This window comes from Pinus tabuliformis, chromosome 6 (genome assembly GCF_031772625.1).
Source record: "Pinus tabuliformis cultivar Carrire ecotype Pingquan chromosome 6, CPIR1, whole genome shotgun sequence".
NCBI classification, from domain to species: domain Eukaryota; kingdom Viridiplantae; phylum Streptophyta; class Pinopsida; order Pinales; family Pinaceae; genus Pinus; species Pinus tabuliformis.
This window is the reverse complement of record NC_142292.1, coordinates 225696958-225721513: the sequence shown is the minus strand read 5'-3', so window position 1 is coordinate 225721513 and position 24556 is coordinate 225696958. Positions and strand designations below refer to the sequence as shown.

General features: G+C 40.1%; 3 pseudogenes; all 3 read left to right on the top strand.

Annotated features, from left to right (window-relative positions):
* The first annotated feature begins 5378 nt into the window (after positions 1-5378).
* LOC149258261 (histone deacetylase 9 pseudogene) lies at positions 5379-5738 on the top strand (annotated as a pseudogene).
* A 4755-nt stretch (positions 5739-10493) lies between these two features.
* On the top strand, positions 10494-10964 carry LOC149258260 (histone deacetylase 9 pseudogene; annotated as a pseudogene).
* A 4657-nt stretch (positions 10965-15621) lies between these two features.
* On the top strand, positions 15622-16113 carry LOC149258259 (histone deacetylase 9 pseudogene; annotated as a pseudogene).
* The last annotated feature ends 8443 nt before the right edge of the window (positions 16114-24556 follow it).

The following is a 24556-nucleotide window of genomic DNA, read 5'->3' as shown; positions in this document are numbered from 1 at the left end:
TAAAATACAAAGGGCTTCCTAGCAAACAACACTTGGTCATTTGCAAATTGAGCTATCGTGCACCTCGAGTATTCCAAACCGAGACCTATTTGTCCTATGGAGAGCGTTGGTTGAGCCCCTGATTGAATGGTTGAGAGATTTCTAGACGAACAATATGGCAGCATCTGAAGAGGCTAGGGAAATCATAGAGATGACCGCCAAAGAAGCCGCGCAGGCCATGACCATAGAAGTTACCCCTGAGAGCACCGAGATTTTTGTGGAAATCCCTAAATCACTGCGCATGGTGAGACCAAAGAAAGACAAACAACCAATGATTCTGATGCTTGTGTTCCCCCAAAACCCGCTCTGAACCAAATTAGCAATGGAGGAAAAAGGGAAAGCGGTTAACCTAGAAACCAATGAGGAGGAAGAAGACCTAGAGGATATCGTAATTGAAGAGGACAAGGACAAGGGCATGGAGGAAGAAATCGAGGGTGTTGTCCCTCTAACTAAGCTGCCCGCATATGTCCCTACATGGAAGGGGAAGGAAAAGGTGCCCAAGGACCTCGATGAGAGCAAGAGCTCTCTACAGACCCTGCTCCTCCTAGACGATATCATCTTTGAAGGAATGCACTTGGGCAGGGTGCCGAGCTTAAAATTCAAAGACTGGGATCTCACTAACCATGAGAAATTCCCCCACCTAGCGACCGTGCACCTCATGAAGCTAAAGAAGCACACCATGACAGAAGTTATAGAATTGGAGCCGTGGAAGTGGCTACGCAGAGTCAAAAAGGTGGGGTTGTTGAACCTTCTCTAGATGTTGCATTACCATTGCTCCCCAGTGACTATCTATGTCATCAGAAAGCTACTATGCCTGGTGTATGGTGGGTGTTTGTGACTAGAGGAGCCCATCCCCATCACAGAACACCTAATCTATTGAGTTACCTGATTCTCGTGTAAAGGCGAAGACCCCACAGAAATTTCGGAGGGAAAGAGCAGTGATTTTTCCATCGCGAAGCCCTTGAAAAAGAAATACAAGCTGGAGAAGAAAAATAGGGGCTACGCGATCTCCAGTATCAACAACGAAGAATTCAGAGTGTATACTCAGATACTGGTGAGTAAGGTCATGCAGAAGTGTCGCACGGACGAAGTACCCACACCGATGGTGGCACTTGCTGAACAGTGTGTAGAAGGGGTCCAGTTTAACTAGTCTGAGTTCTTGTGCAAGGAGGTCTTGGAGAATTTTCATGAGTCACAGGAACAAGGAAAAAATTTCCACTATGCATGGCCTCTCCTATTCATAGTGCTGGTGGCTAGGGAATTTCCAGAGGACATCCAGTTCTCCACAATTGCAAGGGATCTCCCAGAGGCCGCGATGTACGCTTTACTATGGGCCACTAAGGACGTGAATAGGATCCGCGATAGTAAAATATTCTGGGTGTTCATGGAGATGAACATTAGAATGGGGATTAGCCACAAGCCGTGGTTATCACCCACTGTCTACAATAGGCTACAAAGTTTCACAGAGTTTAAAGCGGACTTTCATCACATCTACCTCAGGGCATGCAAGGACGCTGCAAAGAAGTGGAACACAATGCCTTATGTAGAAACAGATGATGTGATCTTCGATGTATTTAAGATGTGGCCATCAGAGTGGCACACTCGATACATCTCTACGCTAGAAAAATCTGTTGCGCAGAAGAAGGAGGAGGCCAAACTGCGCATGGCACAGTTAGTGGAAAAGTGGAGGAAAGAAGAAGTAGCAGCAAAGGCATAGGAGGCATGGGACACTATGCAGACAGTAACAAAATAGTAAAAGGCCACAACAGTAGCACAGAAGGTAGCACAGAAGGAATGTCAGGGTTAGAAGCCACCTTCCCCTGAGCAGGAGCTGGAAATGGAAATAGAGGTAGAAGAGGGAGGCACGGACCTCCAAGCAGTGTCAACACAATTGAAGCACCAGCGCCCGAGTGAGCAGATGGGGCCGCACAAGAAGGTAAAAGTGTCTAAGTTGTCTATCGACCTGATCACCCTTACTAAGGAGGATTTGCATGATATAGGTGAGATGGTGTGTGATGTCACCACAGAGGCCCTCAAGAACTTTGCGGAGGAGAATTAGATTGTGTTGGGGGCCCTCCGAGCACAGATTCAGGAGTTGCAGGTATGCACTCCTCAGGCTAGTACTATCTCAACCAGCCTTGTCGTAGGGACAACCATAGCCGAGGAAATGTTGTGTGCTCATATGACCAACACAATAGTGCTACCAAAAGGGGCACTGGTTACATCAAATGAGGTCGACAGGACTACGGTCAGTACATTAAAAGGTATAGGGATCAACATGGCTGTGCTCCTGCGGGAGACGCTCTATGTTCTGCAAGATGGGATTACTGTAGAATTGCGAGCTAGGGAGAGCCACATGTTGTAGGTGCTGAGTGAGCAAAAGATCAACATGGAGCAGTTGAGCTTGCAGCACGATGAGGTTGTCTCAGAACCGGCATATGGTGCATGTACATGAAGAATCCTTCCAGATGGTCCCTGAGCTGGCTATCCCTGCAAAAGCACCAGCAGAGGTGCACAGTCACATGGAATGAGTCGATCTTGTGGACAAGATATACCTTCCTAGAATCTAAAGAGACCTAGTGACAAGCAAGCCAATCACAAACTATCTTTCTCTAAATATGCATTTATAAATAAAGGCAAACAAGTGTTTTAGGCCTAGCTTGGGTCCAATGCAAGTTTGTGGAAGCCTTGCTCCTTTGATCCAAGTGAGCTCCCTTGTCGCGAATCTGCAAACACAAACAAGCAAACAAATTAAATAGTACCTGAAAAGCCAATATCATAAAACATATTTAACATGAAAGTCAAGGAATTCATGAAACAAATGACATAAGACAATTTGTTGAGAAAAATGAATCTGATTGTATTAATTCAAATCAAAGAAGAACTTTACAACCTGTGCCTTGACGATGTACAAGCTCCTCCCAGGGTCCAGCAAGAAGTCTCCTCTACTTTGACAAGTTTCACTCTCTTCCAAATGAAGCCAAAAAGGTATGTGATCTCTCCTCTCAAGCTTAACTAAGAAGTCTTAATTCCACCAGCATTTACCCTAAAAAATGTTCAGCTTCTAACCTCCCTAGAAACCAACCCAATGCCTTAATTTATAGTGCAATGGAGGTAAGTTACTAGGTCCTCCTTCAAAGGGATAAAGCCCTCCTTCAAAGGGATAGCTCCTCTCATCAATGGATTAGCTCCTTCTCTTTTGGGATGCATGAACCACCTAAGAGCGACCAATCCACATCAAAATTCCTTCTAGAATCATCTAGAATTAACCCAAAGTGAGTTTTTTAGAATAAACTTGTGCCTTTTTTACTTTCAAAAGGGTCCACACCCACTCCTTTAGGGACAGAGTGGGCAGGTCCGCAGTTTTTGTAAACAGGAGGTGTGGGACCACAGGCAACAGTGAGAGAAAGTGCAGAACCAGAGCTTTGTTGATTTTCAATGTCTTTCTCTCATTTACAAAGCTTGACTTGAAGAGCTGAGGTATGAGACTTGCTTAGGAGGACAGTACAAGTGATGATAGACCCATACTGACTGCAAATAATCATGGTGACGATATTTTTGTGTAACAGATTGCACCCTAAAGTGCGAAGTCTGTAGTAGATGAGGATTTCATTTATAATTTAGGAAGAGTGAAGTACTTTATCATTTCGAGGAGCATCTTGTGGAGGGCCCGGTTGGAACCTGTAAAAACATTAAATGCAAGATATATATATGAGATCATATCATCACTGAGGTAGGCATTCCCATACTCAGATCAAAACTGACTTAGAAAACTAACTACTGCTCTGATACAGGAATGATCTTGTAATACATCACAAGTATAGACTCATGTGGACACAGTATGGACGCAGCCATCTGTTTATGAATAGTCCATCATATAATGAATACAAAATTCCTCGCAGCCTGGATTGCAGAAACTAGATCCAGGGTCTTCATTTCTACTTCTCGAAACAGTACGATTCTATCCATGCGAATGAATGTGTTGATGTTGAACATGGTAGAAACCACTTGATTACCAGTCAATGATGTAAACTGTTAACAAGTGTGAGAGAAACCACCAGTGATGTCAATGGCTCTCAAAGTACCCAGTACAATCCATGAGATGTGAATAAATGTGTTGATGTCGAACATGTCACGGAATCCTTTGATCGAAGGTCAATGATGCAACCTGTCGTCAAAGGTGAGAAACCTACCATTGAGGCATGCAGATCCCAAGATACTGACAATTTCCAGATCATCTTTCTAGATAATGAGCTGAAGTTGATCGAAAGCGATCCGTCGTAGGCAAGCCCACAACACGAAATCATAGATCAAGTTGAAGAAAGTTAGTTTCAAGGACTCACTCAGGGATGGTCAAGATGGATGACAGATATTTTGCAGATGAATGGCTTATTGGCAGTGACCTCTTCAACACATAATGACACAACAGATGGTTTGGTGACAATTGACCCAAAGTTAATACCTAGAAACCGGCTGAAGACTTTCAATGTGGTTTGATCAACTGTTAGGCAAAGGATTTCCCAACCCAGGTGAATAAAAGTGTTGTGTTCAAGAGTGGTTACAAAGTATGACAAACAGGCTCATTTTTCTCTCTTTTCCCCCACCATTTCTAGCAAGTACCTCTTTATTTTTGACAAGCTTGAGGAGGATAACATTTACTTGATTATAAGCTCATCCTTTGGATGAGTCCAACTTAGTTTAAATTCGAACCCTAAGAAGGAGTGGTTCATTCCTGTTTGTAATTGAACAGGTCCTTTACTGTGAAATTTTAACGAGTCCGGTTGTTATCACTGAAAATTATAATGCCAAAATTTCTCAGACTAGCTTGAGGACAAAGCGCATAGATCCCTTTATCAGTTTCGCAGCACAACATCTTTTAGGTGATTTCGTAGCGAAAAACACCAACTTTGCACTAACTGCGCTACGAAATGGGGAATTCGTGCTAATACATAGCACATCTCACACCAGCTGTCATATTTTCTGCAAGAATTTTACAGGAATAGCATGTTTAAGGTTTTACATGTCGATCTTGACACGTGCAGGCTCTGTTGGCATAAAATGGTGCTGTGAAAGTTGCCCAAGATCTTTATGATTTTGTAACCCATTATATTCTATCATATAATATAAGAGACCACTATGACACCTGGAAGACCCTGGCAAAAGCAAGGAATGAAGGGCGACTGTTCTCTAAGCTGGAATGGCCCAAAGATCCAGAACTGAGACAACAAATCAAGCGGTTTCATTTACTCGTGACTATCAAGGATTCTGCTGCCAATATTCCAAGGAATCTAGAGGCAAGACGCCGATTAGAATTTTTCACAAATTCTTTGTTCATGAAAATGGCACCAGCAAAACCTGTGCGAGAAATGCTTTCATTCAGTGTGTTTACGCCATATTACAAGGAAACTGTTATGTACAGTATAACGAAAAGAGAAGGGAAATATTATGCTATTAATGTCCCTCTCAAAGATGGAATTGATGATGCAAGTTTCACGCGACTTTTCAAAACTATTATTTCCAAGGTAGTCGAAATATACCAGCCGGGTGCCATTGTTCTTCAGTGTGGAACTGATTCACTTGCTGGGGATCGCCTTGGTTGCTTTAACCTATCCATCGATGGTCATGCACAGTGTGTGAGATTTGTGAAAAAATTTAATCTGCCACTATTGGTTACTGGGGGAGGAGGATACACAAAATAGAATGTTGCTCGTTGTTGGTTCGTGGAAACTGGAGTACTTCTTGATACAGAACTTCCTAATGAAATTCCTGATAATGATTACATCAAGTACTTCGCGCTTGACTATTCCTAAGAGATCAACACTGCTGGGAACATGGAGAATCTGAATAGCAAGACAGCCTTGACAGTAATGTGATGACGGATGAACACTCTCTTCAGCAGTACAATGCAATCAATATTCTTAAAGGATGTGTCTAAACGTTGAGTTGGATGAAGTTCTGGCTTGTGAGGCGGTTTATGCATTGTGTGTTAGGTTCGCGTGAAAAAAATATGGACATGTTTTGAGAACTCATTATTACATTTGCATCAATCAAATGCTTGTCAACCTGTAGCTTCTGAATTTTCTACACATTAACAGTGACAGAGATACAATGATTGGTCTGTGATATGAAGCATGTCATGAATCAGATCTCGTGCTTCCATCATAGTGCTCTGTGACAACAAGATTGGATTAGCAACAGTAATTCAATATTCGTTGACCTGGACTTGGATTGAAAAGATATGTGAGCAGAGCCATTCTGAGAGGTCAAAATGTTGTTGCTTCCAAAGGTTGAGATATTACTAATCAAGAGTAATTCTGAGATTTGCTTGACAGTTTGATGGTGTTGATTTGCATTGCAGGAACATAAATTTAGATGCTACAGATGGTACCTAAGTTTTGGACTTGTATTTATATCAGGGCACAATACTTGTAATGCAGAGGTCTCGTTTAAAACCTAATGGCCACAAATCATCAGTGCTTTCAAGAACAGATTTAAAAGAATCAGTGCAGGAACAACAGGCAAAGCCTAGGAAATCCTCATTTGAAAAGTCATCTGATTCATCTAAAGCAATTGAAGGACTAATGGCACTTTGCATGAAAGTTCCTCAGGGATTCGCATTACCTTCTGTAGTGCAGTTGAAAGTTTGGTACAGGCAAATGGTTTTCAAAAATCAGAATCGAATAAAAAATTGGCAGAAGGAAGCTATAACGAAGGCCTTACATACGGGACTTCTGGACAGGCAGAATGATTTGGATAAGTCTGTGCTTGCGAGCAAGCCAGGTGAAAAAGAAGAACTGCGTGAAATTCATAGGTGTGAAGCAGCGACGCCCAATGAAATTGGTTCAAAATCCTTGTCAGATAATTTACCTTCCGCAAAAGGATTAGTTGAATGTTCTGTATCTCGAGCAGAAGATGGAAAGAGATCATCTAAAGCTTCTTAGAAGAAGAATGAGAAAAAGTGGCTACGGTTCCAAACAGTTCTACTAGGAATTCTATTTGTGGCAATACCTTTGAAGCTGAAGGGGAAGGCATTATTGCTAATGAATCATGTGAAGAAAATCAACAAATAGGTCCAGTGGAAATGGTTATGAAAGGTTTTGAAGCTGTTTTGAAATTACACAGCAGTTTCGTAGCGCGCTACGAAACTGCTGAAGGTGTGGATTTTAACGCAGAACAAGCCAGTTTGCATTTTGAGCGGAAATTTTGGAAAAGGAATGCAAAAAGATCATTCAAGATATCAGGTGGAGCTACAATAGCCGTTCAGATCAAGATAGGTGTACCTTGAAAAGGATGGAATATTTTATCCGAAGTTGAATGTCTGTTATAAAGCCACTTTATCACTATTCAAAGGGTAAATGCATGGTATACAAAGAACTGTTGCCCGCATACATATCTATTAATGCAGCCTCCAACACATCAGGAACGTGGCAGCGTTCCATATTTCAAGTCATTAAAAGCTAGAAGACATGCTGCTGTGCATTTGATAAAGTTAAGGAAAATTAGGGCCGAGAAGCAAGGGACATCTCCAACATGACTGAGCAGTTAAAGGAGTTGGCGTACAAGGTCGATATGGAGTACTAAAAACATCCAGCTCAACCATATCAAAAAGGGACCAGGTGTCAAAGAACAAAGAGAGGTCATTATGCGTGGAAGATAGAGTTAGAGTTATAGTTAGTTTAGGACTCTTAAACACTACAGTCAGTTCCTTATTGTATTTATGAGTTAGTTCAATAGCTAACAGGTGTCATTTTGAGGCAGTTATCGAGCTCCCTTCATGCTGGAGGAGGAAGCTCGAAGTAGTTAGAATAATGCTTCTATATATAGCTGAAACATCTATGTAATGAGGGTTGGATATTTTATAAAACAGAGGACTGTTTTGGCTTGTGTAAAAAACAAAGTTCAGTAATATAAGTTATATGCTTTTCTTCTCAGGATTCATAAAGCATTTCTATGTTCAAGATGTGTTATTTTAATTTGTCCTTCATGTCTTTTTTTAGTTGCTTAGATGAGTAATCACTCAGAATTCACTTATGCTGCTCTGACTTCCTGTACTCATCTATGAACTGTGGTTTTATAAGAGTTGTGTTTTGAACATTTAAATGTCACATGCCCTGACTTCTATGTAAAGGCAATATCATTATTTACTGAGGTTTGATTGACTCCATAAGCCAAATGGAAACTTATGTAATGTTTGTCCAACCTTCATATTTTTTAATGTTATTTCAAGAGAGTTAGCCATCTTATTAATAGTCAAAATCAATAACCCTTTGAGAGAGCCCTCTCAGGCTAAGGAGGCTAAGCCTTAGTCAAAAGATTGGTCTGAAATAGTTGCTTGAAGTCTTCCTGGTCAGTAGCCTTCCAAGGCCTGATTTTGAGATAACATTTTGGTGCGTCTGCCGGGAGCCTGAAGATTACTCATTCCCGAAATTATGAAGCTGAACTTCTGAAGGTAGCAGGAGCTCAGACATCTTTTTGAGGCTGCATACTACCTTGGCGACTCCACACATCGAATAAGAAATTGTAAGGTGACTCCACTGCTAGAAGATCAGTAGCTTGATGAAGTTTCAAGATGAATTCCACTGCAAGAATGAATGCCAGGTATGCTCCTATGAATCGGTCTCATATCCCTGGTTTTCCAAATCCTATGCCAAAGGTTGATTGGTTAGAGGATCTTCCGATATTCAAAGATGAAAAGAAGGACAATGCTACTCTTCATTTGGTTAAATTCCATATGCATGTACGCAGTCTTAAGGTTCATTTCCCTAAAGATTGTCTCATGAAAATGTTTATGACCACTTTAGAAGGAAAAGCATGGTCTTGGTATAAAAGTCTGGAAAATGGTTCAATATATTCGCTTGCTAGTTTTCATGATGAATTCTGTGAAATGTATAAAGAATGTTATCCATCCTTATTGCTGCTCAAAGATTGTTGTAGACATTCTTTAAGTCTTATTCAATACTTGGAGAATTGTTATGATGATGATGAATTTATGGATGAAGAAATTTTGGAGGCTCTTCATAACAATGTATTTCAGCACCAAGAAGAAAGTATAACATCTCATGAAACGCAGCATGAAGATCAGCAGAGGTTTATTTGTGAAAACCATGTTTCATCCTTTGACATGAATGAAGAGATGCAACAGATTTCCCCGTCTTATGGTCATAAAGAGTATGAAAATGATTATACACACAAGAAGAAGTGCTGGAAGACAGCTTCTACGACACTCAGGCAGAGGAAAAGGTTGGTTTTTTATGTCAAACTTCTCAGCAGCTTACAGCAATAAATGATCATAAGAAAGATGAAAATTACATTGTTTGTAGGCAGCATTCAGAAAAGTAGTTCGATAGCATATCAAAGGAACCTTGTGTGGTTGAGAATCAGCTGTCTAAAGATGTAGAATGTTATGATGATCATCAATATAACCATGTATTCTTTGACCCTATAAGTGAATATATGGACAAGCTTTGCACTCCGGTCTTTCATTTTCATTTGCATTATGAAAATCAAGTATATTATGAGTTGATGTGGTCATCTCACTACCATGGTTATTTTGAGGTCGGATGCAGTCAAGAGCCTCTTATATCAGATAAAACAGAGGATTGGTTACATTGGAAATATCATGTTGCTTGAACTACAAGTGGAGCTTGCAGCTGATAGGGTAGGTAGGTAGGAAAGTGCAAATAAAGCTCAAGGTTGACTGAGCTATTTTTTTTTAGTAATGGTAGATACAGACTTCTTTCTCCTACAGTGATCGTCAAGTTTAAGCCCCAGGTGAAGGCCCCAGAGGCTTGAAAAGGATGCTTGTCAAGCAAATTTCTGTTTGTCATAAATGGATAAGGCACTGGACCTACGAGTTCTTAGTGTACCACAAGGGCACACTATCCCAAGTGGAGCCACTGTTATCACTGAAAATTATAATGCCAAAATTTCTCAGACTAGCTTGAGGACAAAGCGCATAGATCCCTTTATCAGTTTCGCAGCGCAACATCTTTTAGGTGATTTCGTAGCGAAAAACACCGACTTTGCACTAACTGCGCTACGAAATGGGGAATTCGTGCTGATACATAGCACATCTCACACCAGCTGTCATATTTTCTGCAAGAATTTTACGGGAATATCATGTGTAAGGTTTTACATGTCGATCTTGACACGTGCAGGCTGTGTTGGCATAAAATGGTGCTGTGAAAGCTGCCCAAGATCTTTATGATTTTGTAACCCATTATATTCTGTCATATAATATAAGAGACCACTATGAAACCTGGAAGACCCTGGCAAAAGCAAGGAATGAAGGGCGACTTTTCTCTAAGCTGGAATGGCCCAAAGATCCAGAACTGAGACAACAAATCAAGCGGTTTCATTTACTCGTGACTATCAAGGATTCTGCTGCCAATATTCCAAGGAATCTAGAGGCAAGACGCCGATTAGAATTTTCCACAAATTCTTTGTTCATGAAAATGGCACCAGCAAAACCTGTGCGAGAAATGCTTTCATTCAGTGGGTTTACGCCATATTACAAGGAAACTGTTATGTACAGTATAACGAAAAGAGAAGGGAAATATTATGCTATTAATGTCCCTCTCAAAGATGGAATTGATGATGCAAGTTTCACGCGACTTTTCAAAACTATTATTTCCAAGGTAGTCGAAATATACCAGCCGGGTGCCATTGTTCTTCAGTGTGGAACTGATTCACTTGCTGGGGATCGCCTTGGTTGCTTTAACCTATCCATCGATGGTCATGCACAGTGTGTGAGATTTGTGAAAAAATTTAATCTGCCACTATTGGTTACTGGGGGAGGAGGCTACACAAAAGAGAATGTTGCTCGTTGTTGGTTCGTGGAAACTGGAGTACTTCTTGATACAGAACTTCCTAATGAAATTCCTGATAATGATTACATCAAGTACTTCGCGCCTGACTATTCCTAAAAGAACATGGAGAATCTGAATAGCAAGACAGCCTTGACAGTAATGTGATGACGGATGAACACTCTCTTCAGCAGTACAATGCAATCAATATTCTTAAAGGATGTCTCTAAACGTTGAGCTGGATGAAGTTCTGGCTTGTGAGGCGGTTTATGCATTGTGTGTTAGGTTCGCGTGAAAAACATATGGACATGTTTTGAGAACTCATTATTACATTTGCATCAATCAAATGCTTGTCAACCTGTAGCTTCTGAATTTTCTACACATTAACAGTGACAGAGATACAATGATTGGTCTGTGATATGAAGCATGTCATGAATCAAATCTCGTGCTTCCATCATAGTGCTCTGTGACAGCAAGATTGGATTAGCAACAGTAATTCAATATTCGTTGACCTGGACTTGGATTGCAAAGATATGTGAGCAGAGCCATTCTGAGAGGTCAAAATGTTGTTGCTTCCAAAGGTTGAGATATTACTAATCAAGAGTAATTCTGAGATTTGCTTGACAGTTTGATGGTGTTGATTTGCATTGCAGGAACATAAATTTAGATGCTACAGATGGTACCTAAGTTTTGGACTTGTATTTATATCAGGGCACAATACTTGTAATGCAGAGGTCTCGTTTAAAACCTAATGGCCACAAATCATCAGTCCTTTCAAGAACAGATTTAAAAGAATCAGTGCAGGAACAACAGACAAAGCCTAGGAAATCCTCATTTGAAAAGTCATCTGATTCATCTAAAGCAATTGAAGGACTAATGGCACTTTGCATGAAAGTTCCTCAGGGATTCGCATTACCTTCTGTAGTGCAGTTGAAAGTTTGGTACAGGCAAATGGTTTTCAAAAATCAGAATCGAATAAAAAATTGGCAGAAGGAAGCTATAACGAAGGCCTTACATACGGGACTTCTGGACAGGCAGAATGATTTGGATAAGTTTGTGCTTGCGAGCAAGCCAGGTGAAAAAGAAGAACTGCGTGAAATTCATAGGTGTGAAGCAGCGACGCCCAATGAAATTGGTTCAAAATCCTTGTCAGATAATTTACCTTCCGCAAAAGGATTAGTTGAATGTTCTGTATCTCGAGCAGAAGATGGAAAGAGATCATCTAAAGCTTCTCAGAAGAAGAATGAGAAAAAGTGGCTACGGTTCCAAACAGTTCTACTAAGAATTCTATTTGTGGCAAGACCTTTGAAGCTGAAGGGGAAGGCATTATTGCTAATGAATCATGTGAAGAAAATCAACAGATAGGTCCAGTGGCAATGGTTATGAAAGGTTTTGAAGCTGTTCTGAAATTACACAGCAGTTTCGTAGCGCGCTACGAAACTGCTGAAGGTGTGGATTTTAACGTAGAACAAGCCAGTTTGCATTTTGAGCGGAAATTTTGGAAAAGGAATGCCAAAAGATCATGCAAGATATCAGGTGGAGCTACAATAGCCGTTCAGATCAAGACAGGTGTACCTTGAAAAGGATGGAATATTTTATCCGAAGTTAAATGTCTGTTATAAAGCCACTTTATCACTATTCAAAGGGTAAATGCATGGTATACAAAGAACTGTTGCCCGCATAGATATCTATTAATGCAGCCTCCAACACATCAAGAACGTGGCAGCGTTCCATATTTCAAGTCATTAAAAGCTAGAAGACATGCTGCTGTGCATTTGAGAAAGTTAAGGAAAATTGGGGCCGAGAAGCAAGGGACATCTCCCAGCATGACTGAGCAGTTAAAGGATTTGGCGTTCAAGGTCGATATGGAGTACTAAAAACATCCAGCTCAGCCATATCAAAAAGGGACCAGGTGTCAAAGAACAAAGAGAGGTCATTATGCGTGGAAGATAGAGTTAGAGTTATAGTTAGTTTAGAACTCTTAAACACTACAGTCAGTTCCTTATTGTATTTATGAGTTAGTTCAATAGCTAATAGGTGTCATTTGAGGCAGTTATCGAGCTCCCCTCATGCTGGAGGAGGAAGCTCGAAGTAGTTAGAATAATGCTTCTATATATAGCTAAAACATCTATGTAATTATGGTTGGATATTTTATAAAACAGAGGACTGTTTTGGCTTGTGTAAAAAACAAAGTTCAGTAATATAAGTTATATGCTTTTCTTCTCAGGATTCATAAAGCATTTCTATGTTCAAGATGTGTTATTTTAATTTTTCCTTCATGTCTTTTTTCAGTTGCTTAGATGAGTAATCACTCAGAATTCACTTATGCTGCTCTGACTTCCTGTACTCATCTATGAACTGTGGTTTTATAAGAGTTGTGTTTTGAACATCTAAATGTCACATGCCCTGACTTCTATGTAAAGGCAATATCATTATTTACTGAGGTTTGATTGACTCCATAAGCCCAATGGAAACTTATGTAATGTTTGTCCAGCCTTCATATTTGTTAATGTTATTTCAAGAGAGTTAGCCATCTTATTAATAGTCAAAATCAATAACCCTTTGAGAGAGCCCTCTCAGGCTAAGGAGGCTAAGCCTTAGACAAAAGATTGGTTTGAAATAGTTGCTTGAAGTCTTCCTGGTCAGCAGCCTTCCAAGGCCTGATTTTGAGATAACATTTTGGTGCGTCTGCTGGGAGCCTGAAGATTACTCATTCCCGAAATTATGAAGCTGAACTTCTGAAGGAAGCAGGAGACCAAACATCTTTTAGAGGCTGCATACTAGCTTGTCGACTCCACACATCGAATAAGAAATTGGAAGGTGACTCCACTGCTAGAAGATCAGTAGCTTGATGAAGTTTCAAGATGAATTCCACTGCAAGAATGAATGCCAGGTATGCTCCTATGAATCGGTCTCATATCCCTGGTTTTCCAAATCCTATGCCAAAGGTTGATTGGTTAGAGGATCTTCCGATATTCAAAGATGAAAAGAAGGACAATGCTACTCTTCATTTGGTTAAATTCCATATGCATGTACGCAGTCTTAAGGTTCATTTCCCTGAAGATTGTCTCATGAAAATGTTTATGACCACTTTAGAAGGAAAAGCACGGTCTTGGTATAAAAGTCTGGAAAATGGTTCAATATATTCGCTTGCTAGTTTTCATGATGAATTCTGTGAAATGTATAAAGAATGTTATCCATCCTTATTTCTGCTCAAAGATTGTTGTAGACATTCTTTAAGTCTTATTCAATACTTGGAGAATTGTTATGATGATGATGAATTTATGGATGAAGAAATTTTGGAGGCTCTTCATAACAATGTATTTCAGCACCAAGAAGAAAGTATAACATCTCATGAAACGCAGCATGAAGATCAGCAGAGGTTTATTTGTGAAAACCATGTTTCATCCTTTGATATGAATGAAGAGATGCAGCAGATTTCCCCGTCTTATGGTCATAAAGAGTATGAAAATGATTACACACAGTAAGAAGAAGTGCTGGAAGACAGCTTCTACGACCCTCAGGCAGAGGAAAAGGTTGGTTTTTTATGTCAAACTTCTCAGCAGCTTACAGCAATAAATGATCATAAGAAAGAGGAAAATTACATTGTTTGTAGGCAGCATTCAGAAAAGTAGTTCGATAGCATATCAAAGGAACCTTGTGTGGTTGAGAATCAGCTGTCTAAAGATGTAGAATGTTATGATGATCATCAATATAACCATGTATTCTTTGACCCTATAAGTGAATATATGGAAAAGCTTTGCACTCCGATGTTTCATTTTCATTTGCATTATGAAAATCAAGTATATTATGAGTTGATGTGGTCATCTCACTACCATGGTTATTTTGAGGTCGGATGCAGTCAAGAGCCTCTTATATCAGATAAAACAGAGGATTGGTTACATTGGAAATATCATGTTGCTTGAACTACAAGTGGAGCTTGCAGCTGATAGGGTAGGTAGGTAGGAAAGTGCAAATAAAGCTCAAGGTTGACTGAGCTATTTTTTTTTAGTAATGGTAGATACAGACTTCTTTCTCCTACAGTGATCGTCAAGTTTAAGCCCCAGGTGAAGGCCCCAGAGGCTTGAAAAGGATGCTTGTCAAGCAAATTTCTGTTTGTCATAAATGGATAAGGCACTGGACCTACGAGTTCTTAGTGTACCACAAGGGCACACTATCCCAAGTGGAGTCACTGTTATCACTGAAAATTATAATGCCAAAATTTCTCAGACTAGCTTGAGGACAAAGCGCATAGATCCCTTTATCAGTTTCGCAGCGTAACATCTTTTAGGTGATTTCGTAGCGAAAAACACCGACTTTGCACTAACTGCGCTACGAAATGGGGAATTCGTGCTGATACATAGCACATCTCACACCAGCTGTCATATTTTCTGCAAGAATTTTACGGGAATAGCATGTGTAAGGTCTTACATGTCGATCTTGACACGTGCAGGCTCTGTTGGCATAAAAAGGTGCTGTGAAAGCTGCCCAAGATCTTTATGATGTTGTAACCCATTATATTCTGTCATATAATATAAGAGAGCACTATGACACCTGGAAGACCCTGGCAAAAGCAAGGAATGAAGGGCGACTGTTCTCTAAGCTGGAATGGCCCAAAGATCCAGAACTGAGACAACAAATCAAGCGGTTTCATTTACTCGTGACTATCAAGGATTCTGCTGCCAATATTCCAAGGAATCTAGAGGCAAGACGCCGATTAGAATTTTTCACAAATTCTTTGTTCATGAAAATGGCACCAGCAAAACCTGTGTGAGAAATGCTTTCATTCAGTGGGTTTACGCCATATTACAAGGAAACTGTTATGTACAGTATAACGAAAAGAGAAGGGAAATATTATGCTATTAATGTCCCTCTCAAAGATGGAATTGATGATGCAAGTTTCACGCGACTTTTCAAAACTATTATTTCCAAGGTAGTCGAAATATACCAGCCGGGTGCCATTGTTCTTCAGTGTGGAACTGATTCACTTGCTGGGGATTGCCTTGGTTGCTTTAACCTATCCATCGATGGTCATGCACAGTGTGTGAGATTTGTGAAAAAATTTAATCTGCCACTATTGGTTACTGGGGGAGGAGGCTACACAAAAGAGAATGTTGCTCGTTGTTGGTCCGTGGAAACTGGAGTACTTCTTGATACAGAACTTCCTAATGAAATTCCTGATAATGATTACATCAAGTACTTCGCGCCTGACTATTCCTTAAAGAACATGGAGAATCTGAATAGCAAGACAGCCTTGACAGTAATGTGATGACGGATGAACACTCTCTTCAGCAGTACAATGCAATCGATATTCTTAAAGGATGTCTCTAAATGTTGAGTTGGATGAAGTTCTGGCTTATGAGGCGGTTTATGCATTGTGTGTTAGGTTCGCGTGAAAAACATATGGACATATTTTGAGAACTCATTATTACATTTGCATCAATCAAATGCTTGTCAACCTGTAGCTTCTGAATTTTCTACACATTAACAGTGACAGAGATACAATGATTGGTCTGTGATATGAAGCATGTCATGAATCAGATCTCGTGCTTCCATCATAGTGCTCTATGACAACAAGATTGGATTAGCAACAGTAATTCAATATTCGTTGACCTGGACTTGGATTGCAAAGATATGTGAGCAGAGCCATTCTGAGAGGTCAAAATGTTGTTGCTTCCAAAGGTTGAGATATTACTAATCAAGAGTAATTCTGAGATTTGCTTGACAGTTTGATGGTGTTGATTTGCATTGCAGGAACATAAATTTAGATGCTATAGATGGTACCTATGTTTTGGACTTGTATTTATATCAGGGCACAATACTTGTAATGCAGAGGTCTCGTTTAAAACCTAATGGCCACAAATCATCAGTCCTTTCAAGAACAGATTTAAAAGAATCAGTGCAGGAATAGCAGACAAAGCCTAGGAAATCCTCATTTGAAAAGTCATCTGATTCATCTAAAGCAATTGAAGGACTAATGGCACTTTGCATGAAAGTTCCTTAGGGATTCGCATTACCTTCTGTAGTGCAGTTGAAAGTTTGGTACAGGCAAATGGTTTTCAAAAATCAGAATCGAATAAAAAATTGGCAGAAGGAAGCTATAACGAAGGCCTTACATACGGGACTTCTGGACAGGCAGAATGATTTGGATAAGTCTGTGCTTGCGAGCAAGCCAGGTGAAAAAGAAGAACTGCGTGAAATTCATAGGTGTGAAGCAGTGACGCGCAATGAAATTGGTTCAAAATCCTTGTCAGATAACCTTCCGCAAAAGGATTAGTTGAATGTTCTTTATCTCGAGCAGAAGATGGAAAGAGATCATCTAAAGCTTCTCAGAAGAAGAATGAGAAAAAGTGGCTACAGTTCCAAACAGTTCTACTAAGAATTCTATTTGTGGCAAGACCTTTGAAGCTGAAGGGGAAGGCATTATTGCTAATGAATCATGTGAAGAAAATCAACAGATAGGTCCAGTGGCAATGGTTATGAAAGGTTTTGAAGCTGTTTTGAAATTACACAGCAGTTTCGTAGCGCGCTACGAAACTGCTGAAGGTGTGGATTTTAACGCAGAACAAGCCAGTTTGCATTTTGAGCGGAAATTTTGGAAAGGGAACGCCAAAAGATCATGCAAGATATCAGGTGGAGCTACAATAGCCGTTCAGATCAAGACAGGTGTACCTTGAAAAGGGTGGAATATTTTATCCCAAGTTAAATGTCTGTTATAAAGCCACTTTATCACCATTCAAAGGGTAAATGCATGGTATACAAAGAACTGTTGCCCGCATACATATCTATTAATGCAGCCTCCAACACATCAGGAACGTGGCAGCGTTCCATATTTCGAGTCATTAAAAGCTAGAAGACATGCTGCTGTGCATTTGAGAAAGTTAAGGAAAATTGGGGCCGAGAAGCAAGGGACATCTCCCAGCATGACTGAGCAGTTAAAGGAGTTGGCGTACAAGGTCGATATGGAGTACTAAAAACATCCAGCTCAGCCATATCAAAAAAGGACCAGGTGTCAAAGAACAAGGAGAGGTCATTATGCGTGGAAGATAGAGTTAGAGTTATAGTTAGTTTAGGACTCTTAAACACTACAGTCAGTTCCTTATTGTATTTATGAGTTAGTTCAATAGCTAACAGGTGTCATTTTGAGGCAGTTATCGAGCTCCCCTCACGCTGGAGGAGGAAGCTCGAAGTAGTTAGAATAATGCTTCTATATATAGCTGAAACATCTTTGTAATGAGGGTTGGATATTTTATAAAACAGAGGACTGTTTTGGCTTGTGTAAAAAACAAAGTTCAGTAATATAATTTATATGCTTTTCTTCTCAGGATTCATAAAGCATTTCTATGTTCAAGATGTGTTATTTTAATTTTTCCTTCATGTCTTTTTTCAGTTGCTTAGATGAGTAATCACTCATAATTCACTTATGCTGCTCTGACTTCTTGTACTCATCTATGAACTGTGGTTTTATAAGAGTTGTGTTTTGAGCATCTAAATGTCACATGCCCTGACTTCTATGTAAAGGCAATATCATTATTTACTGAGGTTTGATTGACTCCATAAGCCCAATGGAAACTTATGTAATGTTTGTCCAGCCTTCATATTTGTTAATGTTATTTCAAGATAGTTAGCCATCTTATTAATAGTCAAAATCAATAACCCTTTGAGAGAGCCCTCTCAGGCTAAGGAGGCTAAGCCTTAGTCAAAAGATTGGTCTGAAATAGTTGCTTGAAGTCTTCCTGGTCAGCAGCCTTCCAGGGCCTGATTTTGAGATAACACCGGTATAGGAGAAACTCGGCGTTTTTCAATTTTAGAGAGTCTGAAAAACTTAAGAAGACTCCAGGGTTGACCTTTTTCGTAAATTTGTGTCTCCCAAGCCCGAAAAAGTATAAAATAATACTTGAGAGAACCGCTTGATCTTTACGACCAAGGAGTAATTTTCGTAATTAGTGACCCTGATCCGAAAAAGTAAAAAAGCGATCAATGACATGTCGTTTTATAACCAATATCGAATTTGAAACGACAAAAATCTGGCAATCTTTTCATGTTTTTACGGTCAGAAAAGAGCTGTAAGTGGACCATCTTTTTAGTTCTATTTTAACGAGTTTAAAAAGAAAAACTCGGTGATCTTTTCATGTTTTAGGAGTCAGAAAAGATCTTAAAGGTGACTCTAAATGTTTTTTCGTCGAAAATGATAGATTTCGCCTGAATAATCCATTATCCTGAACAAAAATGCAAACATTAATCATACCTGTTTGAAATAGATAAAAATGTTGCAAAAATTACCTTTCCAAAGTGAAACATAAACAAATTTGCAATTCATTTACTCAAAAAACTTATAAAAAGGGCTTTCGTCAATTCATTTTTACCGTTCGAGATTTGGGTGAGAAAATAGTGCTTTTGTTCAGAAAACTTCCCGTGAAGATTGTGGAAAATCCAACCGTCGGAATCGAACGTCGTCTTCTCCAGGTAATCCACATCATCCTACTCTTCATTTTTAATCGTTTCATTTTTTGTTTTAGGCTTTTGTTTCATTTTTTGGAGGGTTTTTAGGGTAAAAACCCGCGCGCGGGGGCCCGTAGGCGTAACACTGGCAGCCTGTGGATCCCGACTTTTTCTCAATGGGGAAAAAGTCAGGGGTCCGCACCTTCCATGTAGGCAAGGTTTGGACCCACGCACTGTCTCTAACCCAGAGGGTGCAGTCCCTGCAACAAGGGTTTTTAACCTAAAAATTCTCAAATTTGACCAAAACAAATTAATTTCTAGCATTCTAATTTGTCTTTTTACTGGATGCAGAGAGTACATCATGCTAGATTGGCATGAACGAGAGCATGAGGATGTGGATCTTGCCACGTTGAATCACCAACCTTTGATCGATGCATTGAAGGCATGCGGCTTGTACAAATTCTGGGCCATACCTGGCATGAGGGCCCAGGTCGATTTCTTACAGTGGCTGGTTGACAGATGGAGCATACAGGACTAGTTCTTCTTCATTGGTGGCCACCAGCTCGAAATCGAGCCAGCAGACATATATTTCTTGATCGGTTTGCCTAAGAGAGGCGAAGACTTGACTCTATTCGGGACTAGGCTAGGTGGCCAGTTTATCGATAGCCTCCGGCTAGAGTTCTGCAACAGCCAGGCTAGAGACAAACGGATAGACATTAAAACCATATCCCTTCCTGAACTCATGGTGATCACGTTTACTGTCACCAGACTTTGCGGGAGTGCCACATTACATATTACCACCGGATCCCAGATGCGGATGACAGTTGACTGCTTTCGAGGCACCATCTTCAACTGGTGCGATGCTGTGTTGGCCAATGTGAAAGGCCAACTGACCAGAGCCAAGAACGGATAACTAAAGACCTTTGGTTATGGGGCTTTGGTTGTGAGCTTTGGTCTGGAGAGGGTTCCAATGTTGATCCCGCAGCACCTCACTGTTGGAGATGGGCTTCCTCGAGAGCCCAAACTGATGCGATGGGTTGCAGTTATGGCCCGTCATCCGGATGAGGGGACAGAGGTTGTTCGATTCAAACCTGAGTATTTCCAATGGTTGGAAAACCAGGTTTTTTCTATTCAGGACTTCCCTTATGCTGGGGTAGATTTTCGTGGTGACCCAGACATGGCTCTTCTACCAGGAGAGCAATGGGATGACTCAGGTAAAATAATTTTCAACATTTTCCTATTTTATATTTTTTATTATTTTTCTATCGTCCCAAACTGATAGTAAAAGTTTCAAATGCAGATGTGGGTCCACAGCGACCAACCACTCTCCAGCCTTAAGAGAGGAAACAACTAGTTGCAGCCGCACCAGCCCCACAGGACGAATTAGCAGAGGTTTTGGCCGAGTTGGAGAGTCATCTAGAGCGCTTGACAGAAGATATTCTGGAGACCAACATAGATGACATTCCTCATCGACTTCAGCACTATGTGATTGGGGTCCCAGGACCTTTTAGGAGGTTCCTTTGTAAGGTGGCCCATGCAGTGGTTTCTTATCGAGATCATCACCAATGATAGGATGATCGCCTATTGTAGGCACATATGACATTTTTGCTTTTTGTACTTATCATTTTTGCCGATCATAAGGTGTTTTTCAACCTATGATCGAGGATGATGTATTTTTGGACACACTCCTATATATATATATATATCACTATTACCGGCTTATCTTGTAAATCATGTTATGGAATGGTTTTAAATTTACATGTATGATTATTGCAAATGTCTACTTAACATTCGACAAGCAATTGCATCTGCTAATGTATTTAAAGATCTTGGAATATGTTGATATTCAATATAATCAAATTCACGTTCCAAGAGACGCACTCTCAAAAATAATCTCAATAACACTGGATTTCTAATGGCATACACTCTATTAAGCTGTAATACAACGCGTTCAGAATCTAACCTCACTATCAAACTCCGAATCCCAAATGAAATAGATTCAGATAATAACTCAATCACTGCACTATACTCGGCAATGTTGTTCGTTGTTTGACTGAGGCTTACCCCATGCATAGATACCAACTCGTCAGAGGGCGAATAGATAACCCAAGCTGCGGAAGAAATATTCCATGTATTACGACAAGCACCATCAACGAAACCAATGTATGTTTGGAGAGGCATCGACATCTACAATATCAAGAGTAAAACCAAGATAAGCAGGAATAATGACGAAAAACACTCTCTAAGCTAAGCACACTTTTTAAACTAAAACACACCAGCTAGAAAGAAAACTATCCTAACTAAAAATCTCCATACCCATTCTTTAAGCATAATACCTCTTCAGGTAAAGACCATTTCTGGGTTTACCTAAAGAGTCTCCATTAAAGTCTACCAATTCATAGGCCCCTTTTGCTAGCTTTCGCTTGATAACATAGGGACCATGCCACATAGGAACAAATTTTCCAGTGCCTAATTTATCATTAGCTTGATCGTACACTAAGACTAGATCTCCTTCCGAAAAATTTCGAGGGGTCACATTTTGATCATACTAAGCTTTCATACCAATGCAGCATCACATTGATTCTCATCTAATTGAGCCAAGTATAACAAACGGTTTTCCTCTTCGGAAGTAGCTAGAAGTAACTCGATGGCCATTTGCAATGATGGGATTTCGCATTCAATGGGTAACACAGCTTCCAGACCATAAACTAGTTGGAAAGGAGTGAACCTTGTTGATGTTTTTACTGAGGTTCGATATGCCCAAAGCGCTGAAAATAACATGTTATGCCAATTCGACCGATGAATCCTAGTGATTCGTCGGATCATGATGACTAAAACTTTGTTGATGGATTCAACTAGACCATTAGCTTGTGGATAATAAGGAGTTGAACTATTGTGACACAAACCAAGCTGGCCTGTAAGTTTGGTCATCATAACGTTTCAAAAATGACGCCCATGATCAGTGATAATCACTTGTGGGACACCAAACCTAGCAATTATATGATTGAACACGAAAATTGCAGCTGTCTTGCTGTCTGCCTCAAATGTAGGCATCACCTTGGCCCACTTGGTAAAATAATCTACCGCAAGGATGATATACGCATGCCCCCTAGCCAAGTGAGGGTTACATGTAATAAAATCGATACCCCTGGCATTTGGAAAAAGGACCAACGGCAATTATAGGGTGGAGAGGAGCAGGTGGAGCGAGCATCTTTCGATAAAAAATTTAGCAGTTGTGGCATTTTCAGACCATGTTAATACAATCTTTAAACAAAGATGGCCAGAAGTAGCCAGCGCGCAATATCTTTTGGGTTGTGGCATACCCAGACATATGACCGCCACACGCTCCAGAGTGATAGTCATTTAGAACCCTTTTAGCTTCCTCGTGAGTTAAACAACGTCGAAAAACAGAGTCCGTCCCGCGGCGATAAAGAGTATCTCCAATAATCCTAAATTGTTGGGACTGGAATCGTATTTTCCGACATTCTGACCTTGAAATTTCTGGCCGAAAGGATTGGGTCTGGAGATAAACAATGATATCTCCATACCATGGATCTAAAGTGCTGATTAGAAACAAGGATTCATTTGCAATGGGCTCCTCCGTGACAGTTTCCGTGTCAGCACGCGGGAAGTCACACATTAACTCCGCAAAAACTAAAGATTTCTTAGACTTAGATTTTTCAAATTCCAAGTCGAACTCCTACAGGATAACAATCCATTTAGAGTACTTGCCCCCTAGCAATTGCTTGGTCAAAATGTAGATCATAGGGTTGCAATAAGAAATTACTGTAGTTTTACGTAGTAAAATGTAGTGATGAAAATGTTGGACAGCTTGAACAGCTGCCAATGCCAATTTCTCCACATGTGAGTATTTTAGCTCAGTTGGATTTAAAGTTCGATTGAGGTAATATATCACATGTTCAGTACTGAATTCATCTTCCTAAACTAAGACCATTCCAATGGTGGAATGAGAGGCGGCGAGATACAAGAAGTAATCCTGGTTGTAGTTGGGAGGATGCAATAACGGTGCATGGGTCAACACGTGTTTTAGTGCATCAAAAGATTTTTGAGCTATCTCATCCCAATAGAATGGAGTATTCTATTTCAACAACCGGGTAAAACCCTTGGTAACCTTGGCATAGTTAGGAATGAATCGTCGTAAAAAGTTTTCTTTCCCTTGCAAACTTTGGAGTTGGCGAAGACTCGAAGGAGGAGGCAATTTGACAATAGCTTCGACCTTCGAGGGATCGACGCGAATGTCAGCTTTCGAAACAAAAAACCCTAGTAATTGACCCATTTCTATACAGAAAACAAACTTGTGTGGATTCAACTGAATCCGATGATGCCTACACCTCATAAAGATTGCTCGTAAATGGATGAGATGATCAGCTCGATGTAATGAATGAGCAGGCAAATCATCGAGATAGGGTTGCACAATGTGCTTGATGTCATGAAACGCATAAGACATGGCCCTTTGAAAATTTGCTCTGGCATTCTTGAGCCCAAAAGGTAATTTACAATAAGCAAACGTCCCCCATGGACAAATGAAAGCCGTTTTTGGTTGATTGGCAGGTAGAATATTGATTTGATTGTATCCGGAAAAACCATCCATGAAGGAGAATATTTTGTTGCCGGCACAATCATCAATGATTTGATCGATATAGGGAGTTGGGTAATTGTCCTTTGGATAGGCTCGATTAATGTCCCTATAATCAATACATATTCTTATTTTCCCTTGCTTTTTGTTAACCGAAACAATATTCGATACCCAATCCGTTAACGGGATCAGATAAATGAAACCTGCTTTGAGTAATTTTTCAACTTCTGCTTTAATAGCAGCAACTTTTCTTGGGTGAATCTGACGCAAACGTTGCCGGACGGGTTTAGCATCTGGGTAAGTCTTGATTTCATGAACAACAATCGCGGGATCAATTCCTGGCATTTCCTCATAGGACCAGGCAAACACGTTGCGGAATTCTTGAAATAGGGCCTTATATATTTGAATTTCATCTTCTGTACACGAGGCACCTATATGAATGTTCTCAACAATTCCAGGCTTAACCGAAATGTCAATAGGAATAGTTCGAGAGATGTTTCCCAAATTTAACTCTGAATCAGGATGTTTCATTGGATTCTGAGGTTCCTTGACATATTTAGTCGTAAAAATTGATGAAAAATCATTTTCAAAACGATCATTCTCGGGTAAAAATGAAGATCTGTGATGGAGATCTTCCCATAGTAAATCATCTACACATAGAATTTCACGAATT